The sequence below is a fragment of the Haemaphysalis longicornis genome, unplaced genomic scaffold, assembly GCF_048455015.1.
Source record: "Haemaphysalis longicornis isolate Haplotype H1 unplaced genomic scaffold, Haemaphysalis longicornis Haplotype H1 scaffold_2, whole genome shotgun sequence".
In the NCBI taxonomy this organism is placed as follows: Eukaryota; Metazoa; Arthropoda; class Arachnida; order Ixodida; family Ixodidae; genus Haemaphysalis; species Haemaphysalis longicornis.
Genome location: NW_027526295.1, coordinates 224,522,939 through 224,530,236, shown reverse-complemented (window position 1 = coordinate 224,530,236; position 7,298 = coordinate 224,522,939).

Below are 7,298 nucleotides of genomic sequence, written 5' to 3'. Positions count from 1 at the left end.
TCACAAAAGGTTAAACATGAATAGATCACAAAGAGTTAAACATTCTTAAGTGGTGGTGGGAACGAGGCCTCCTTCTCCCGGACAAATGGCATTGTTGAGCCGCATTAAGCTAACAAAGCTGCTGTATTAGGAGAGTTTCTGCGAATTCTGGTGGCAAACTCGAGGGTAGGAATAATGAACATAGTTATAAAAATTATGAAGCCGCTAAGTTTATTCGAGGGATAAGCACGTTAATTTTCCGTAACTTTCATTAATTCCAAGTGTGGCTGACCCAAACTTATAAATGAGATAAGATTCCCGAACCTCGCGGTCGTGGTGCGTTTTGAAGGCGGATTCTAAAATCGTTGCTTTAAGATGATCAAATGCATGCCCGGGACTGTTCACATGTCTTGACAGGGGCAAATAAGGGCAGCTTTTTGCATGAGAGCGGTGATTATTGAACCGTATTCGGAAGGGCGTTTCAGTTTGGCCGATATATTGTTGCCTACAAACAGTGCACTCTAGAAGATATACGACATTAGCGGAGTCACAGTTAAAGTTACCTTTTATATTTACGTAGTAGTCTGAAGCCGTGCTGGTGGCGCGCTGTGTAGTGGTCATGTGTGGGCATACTTTACATCGGGGTTTATTGCAGGGCATGCAGCCAGTAGTTGCCGGTCGGTTGATACGAGAGTTAGTAAGAAAGTCCCCTAAATTCTTATTACGCCGGTAGACAACGCGTGGTGGTTCGGGGAATATGCTTTTTAAGCGGTCACTTTGCATTAGGATATTGTGATGTTTTTTTAGCACGGTTGACACTCTTGGAGCGGAGGATGAGTGGGTTAAAACTAAGTTAGTTTGCGGGTTCCCGTTCGGGGCTTTTTTCTTACAGATTTCGTTACGGTCTAATTGGTTGGCTCGCACAATAGCGTCGTCGATAACTTTTTCCGGGTATTTTTTATTCAGGAGGGAGGTCTTGAGTTCTCGACAGTTTGAGTCAAAGTCGGCTTGGTTTGAGCAAATTCTCCTAAATCTCCTAATTCTCCTAATTCTCCTATATATATATATATATATATATATATATATATATATATATATATATATACTACCTGCCGATTTTGCATGTTTGTTCTTTTTTTAGTTTTGCACAAGGCCTTGCATGGTGGAATGCACTCAGTATCATGTGAAAATGGCAAGTGAACTGTATAAGGTACCTGTCTGTTTGTCTTGATATTATGTTCGCCCCCTGGCCCTTAAGCATTGGCTGTTGGCCCAACAGGTTTTCGCAAGTGTGTTACTGTAGACGCTTCGTAATTGAATAAAAATAGACATGATTGGAATCTAGCCCCCAAGAAATAAGTTAAGTACTGATTTTTATGCAAAATATTTTTTGTGTCTGCGTGAGCACAGCAATTTTGGCCAGAAAATATACGAGCAATATTTCTTGCTTCAAGCCGAACTTCTTTCGCGTTACTACTAACCATGTAAACCAAACACCATAGCACTAAGGTGAATTTACGGGGTGTGGCAGGTGGTGAGCCATACGCGGGTTAAGGCCCCTGGTGTGTTCGAAAAAATATAATAAAACCCGCATTGTGACTGTACCCGCGTGCACCTAACTACTTTTAGGGTAGGTAGTAGGTTCATTGGAATAGTAGATACTATTTTACAATAAACACGGACATTTTACGCATTCTGTTGTCAATTGTAAAATTCTTCCTACCTAGGCACGCCCCTAGTTGCATCTTGTTGAAGCGTGAGTCTGTATGGCTGGTGTGCGTCAGTCAACACACTATTGCATTTACATGTTTTGACTGTGAAGCTGTCCGTGCATTTTTCGATGCGACAAATAATGAAACACTTTTACAGAAACTAGGAGAATTGTATACTAATGGGCAATCTTCCCTACGGCGTCTCTCTTCATTTGGAACTTTTTATAGCCAAAGCTACCGTTTGTCGTTTTTGCCAACTCTGGGCGAAAGTAGGCTATATATGCCTATATTGTACTAAATTGAGCTATATTATCGGTATTTTGCTTTCGTTTGGTTATATTTTGTGTTATTAGTTTGTTTTAATATTGTAACCCTCTCATCACCCCCTCAATAATTGTGCAATTTTGTGTAGACACAAGGAGTTATACGCCAGATGATTTTCTTATGACAATTGAGGGGAAGGTGACTCTGTTTTTCAATGTTTCTTTACGTATGTCAAGCACCTGAGGCCGGAGTATTAGATAGGCCTTTGTGATTTCGTTAGTTCGTTATTACTTATTTTTCCCTCTTGTAGTTTTTTATTTCCTTTCGCAAATAATATAAATTTACACTATTTTAACTTACCCAACTTTGCCAATTATGCATTTCTGTGCGCCTTCAAGGCGTCACGCGGTTGGTGTTCTGGGGAACTCAGCAAAGAATGCCCGCGCATTCAAAAGAATCGTGGCCGATATGATGTAATCTTTGCTAGGAGCAGCAACACCTGGCTTTGATCTCCGCAACTTGCAGCCCTCAAAAGACATTCCATTCCCCCGATATGTGCGAATAATTTTCAGACACACAAGCGTGCACGTACGGGAGAAGGATTTCGAGATGGGTCTGGTACGGCTCAAGGAATATTATGACTAACAGATGAAGACGCTGCCACGTTGTCATTATTACTGCGCGGCATTGTTTGTAGATAGGGCAACTAACAAATCGATGCCACACAACCGTATGTGTGGCGTTAATAAAGAGAAAGCTGGGAACGTAGCAAAGGAACAGGCACTTATTGAAGTGAACGAGAGAACGAGTTGGTGATACACTTGCGATCGGGAGCACCGCCTGGACGCTAGGAACCAAAGCATACAATTTACACACTCCATGGACGATTGGAGTGATCGGGTTAACGGGCGCTGCGATCGCCTGGAGCGATTATTCTCGAATTGGAATTCACTTTAAACAGCTTGCAAAGGCCTCAGTGTGCACTGAATCTCCGCTAACTCACGTCTTTTCATTTTCTGTCAAAACCTCATGGCGCAACAACCATCGATCTTTGCCGTAATTCATGCATATCTCCTTTAACTTCACCGCATAGCACCTGTTTTAAGTTGGCTTTGTTTCAGTGCACAAGCGCTGCGCGAAACAGCCCAACGCACGAAAGTTGTGAGCGTAATACAAGTGGAAGAGAAAAATGATTTTTCAGTACTTTGCATGAAACATTTTAATGCGCAATATCCTTTTCCGCGTACCGACACAGCTGGGACTCTCTACGCCCCACATTTCCACAAAAATACGCATTTGGCGGAAGTAACACATTTAATCGTTATAGTTTTATAACTATTTAACACTTACTTCCAGTCTGTCTTCACTGCTGACAATGGTAAGAAATACGCCGTTCGCGTTTGAGGATAATGACGGAAGTACTTTAAAGCTCCTTCCAATTGTCTAAGCCGGGTTTGCTTTCACTTTTGTTGAACATCGACGAAAAAAAAGGTAGTGGACCCGACGGGATTTCTAACGCATTTTTAAAGCGTTACACTGAAGCAGTGTGTAAATACCATTTCCTTATATTTTCCAAATACCTTAAAGATAGCCAAGTTTCATCGGAATGGAGAATTGCAAAAATCCTTCTCATACACAAAAGTGGTGACTCGTCTTGTCCATCAAATTAAAGATCGATTTCTATTCCGTGCACTTCCTGCAAAATTCTTGAGAATATTATTCTGAAGTCCCTGAAGTGGAAGAAAATGCAGTTGTCCATTCCAATCAACATGGTTTTCGTTGCAGCATATCTACCGTCACACAACTGGTTGAAACCTTGCACGACCTTGCCAATAGAATTAACGATCAATCGCAGGTTAACGTAATCGTTTTAGACCTTTCAAAAGCTGTCGACCATGTTTCCCATCACAAACTGATCAAAAAGCATACAAGTATACTGGGAAACGAACCTATGACCAAGTGGATCAAAAGCTATTAGGCTGACCGCTACCCATTTGTTCAATATGGTGCACATGTGTTTGAAATCGTCCCAGTATTACCAGGAGTGCCCCAGGGTTCTGTTTTAGCCCCCATGTTGTTCCTTCTTTTGATTATTGACATTGCAGACGTAGTTGAAGTAAAAACCCGATTGTTCACAGGCGATTGCATTCTCCACCATAAAATAGACTGCTAGCAGGATCAGTTTAAACTGTGCAAGTCGCTAAAAAAGGTCGAGGCCTGGTGTCGAGAATGGTAAATGGAAAGAAATACCGAGAAAACCGTCGAGATGTCAATAAGAAAAAAAAAACGAAGGCAAATTTTGAATTCACTGGGAAATGCATCATTAAAGTCTCTTTCACTTCACTTCACCACTTCGCAACGTCGCTCCCTGCAAATATCTGAGTATCTTGATATCGTCCGACCAAAATTGGACTGCGCATTTCGAATATATTACACAGGAGGCTCTCGGAAAGTTATTTTTCCTTAAGTGAACCCTTCGTCATTCGATACCCCAAACAAAACTTCTATCGTATACCATGCTTATCCGACCAATCCTAGAATAGGCGAATGGGGCCTGGTTTCCTTTCACAAACAAAAATGTACGCGCGCTTGAAGTAGTACCACGGAAGGCAGTTCGTTTTATCTATAATCGTTATATGCATACCGTCTCATCTACTGCTCTTTTGAAAAGAGCGGATCTGCCAGCCGCGCCAAGCTTCATAGTTTGCGATTTTTGCATCATATGTTACACAACTCATCGAAAATAAATCCGGCTAGTTATGTTAAAGATACCTGTTAGCGCCAATCACGAAACAAGCATTGTCACACACTTGGTGAGTATTCTTTCAAGAACAATGTTTTTGATCACTCTTGCTTTCCACGAGCCATACGCGCCTGGAATGCACTGCACCCTAATGTGTTGACACAGCCGACAGTTGAAAAATTTGTACTTCGAGCGAATGAATCTGTGTTGGCTTTTATGTAGCCATAAATTCTTGACTTGACGCCGCAAGTTTTACCTGTGCGTCTGTGCATTTACGTTTTGTATTTGTTATTATTCTGCTTCGTCTGCACCAGCAATGCGAACCAATGTTTATATTCACGACGATTCTTTGCCTTTCACTGTGCCGAATTTTGCACCACATCCGTGATATTTGCTTTGATATATGGCAACTATTTGCATCATGTAATTGGGGGGAAGCTCCTCTTGCTAGGGGCCCGGTCCCGTCCCTCGTTGCTGCTGTATCCGGCACATTAATGATGATTGTGGCAGGATCCCCCTAGGGATTGGCCAACCAAAGATTGACCGAAGAGGTCAAAACGTTCAACGCGTTCGTTGCTACCCAACAAGGAGGAGATGAAGAAGAAGAGGTTGTCGTTCATCGCCTGCGAGCTCAAGACACGTACCGGGGGTACGCGACACAAGACGGTCTGCAGAAGGCGACGGCCAAGGTGGCGAAAATGTCACACACCGAATTCGCCAACTTACCCATGGAGATTCTCATCGTCCCAAACAAGCCCTACATAATCACCACAAACATCGACGTCGTCGACGGGCTTGTCAACGAGCGGTGGGAAGCTTGACGTGTCGAGTCTTTATATGATGTGCGGGTGAATGTTTCACGGTTTTACCGATAAGCATTTAAGCTTCGCCCCTCTCATCATCATTCACTTCGTGGAGATGGCGGGATTTTTTAGTCTCTCTATTGCTTGTTTTTAAAATGTCACTCCGGTCCTGTAATAATCCCATAATGGGATTGGCAGTATCCTGAAATAAATAAATAAATAAATAAATAAATAAATAAATAAATAAATAAATAAATAAATAAATAAATAAATAAATAAATAAATAAATAAATAAATAAATAAATAAATAAATAAATAAATAAATAAATAAATAATACCGTAAAGGTATACAATCAGTTGGAGGGGATTTCGAAAAACAAAAAAAAATTAGGAAAAAATAAAAATAAAACTGTCGCAAAATTCATCTGACAAAATAAAAAATGGGCATCTTATAAAAGTCCCCTAAAAACTGAAGACAACACAAAAAAAGTCCACAAGGGAACGTCGGAAATATGAATAGAAAAATGGCGAATACAGAGCAACTCAGCACTACGCCCTGCATCTCCGGAAAGAAAAAACAATTGGAGGACTGAAGGCACTTCATCACTATAATGGTATGAATTTATATCATTGGCGAAAATAAACAAAATAAAACTTAAAAATAATTAAATAATCCTACATTCTTTTACTACTCATAGCCTTATTCGGGTGTAAAAAACTCACACTCTACACAAGCGGCATAAAAACGCTAGGCATTAGTAGACAATTCTCCGAATTTTTGCAGATTTTTGCCCGTCCTTCTACAGTTCCCGATTTTTTTACCGGTTTACGAAAGCTATTCAGCGCATCCATCCTTAGGATATCATCTGGACGAACGACACGATGCATTTAACCAATGTTATAAACACAATTAATCAAGCAAAGCTGTAGAGAATCGTATTGGATCTCCCTACAGGTTATACAGGTTGCAATCTGTAGATTTATTTTTTTATTGGTATAATTCACTAATATTGCAAACCGACTTCTATCTCATCCAACACGACTTATGCTTGTTTAGGTTATCGCTAGGTTTGCTGTTTTTTAACATAATCACTTCAGGAGAAATATGGGCGAGTATCGTAGCGGTTAAAATGTTCTCAATTGAAATTAATCGCTTTCTTTTGAGGTACATCAGACTATTTGCTCCCACAGGTTCCGGGGTAGTCGCTTTTTGAACCACTCACTCACTCACTCACTCACTCACTCACTCACTCACTCACTCACTCACTCACTCACTCACTCACTCACTCACTCACTCACTCACTCACGGCAACTTCCTCAACACGGAACGATGATCACTGCCGTCTTTAAGCGCTCGCTCTCTCCCTCTGCCTTCCCCTTTCTCTCTTTTTTGAAGCCGGTCAGCTTGCACAAGTACAGAAACAAACCAAGCCACTGGATAGTAGCGCGGTCGCAGACATCGAGGCATCCCAACAGATGGCGCACTTATTACGCCATCTATCGGATGCCTCGCGACCCACAAAGCGAAGGGAGCAAAGAGAGGGCTAGAGCAGAACAGGAACGAATAGCTCCGCTTTCCACAGCCCGCGTAACTTTGAAAACGCGTATGTTTCGTCAATGAGTTTCTGACGTTTTTTTTTTTAATGCAACTTAGAACCACAAAATCAAAAAAGAAACTTCTGTCGGTGTTTTCTATCGCAATAGTATACAGTTCAGCGTTCGTGAAAATAAATTTAATGCAGGCGATCAACGCTTAAGGACAAGTTGGCGCTTTGTTATCTCCCAATTAAGGACATA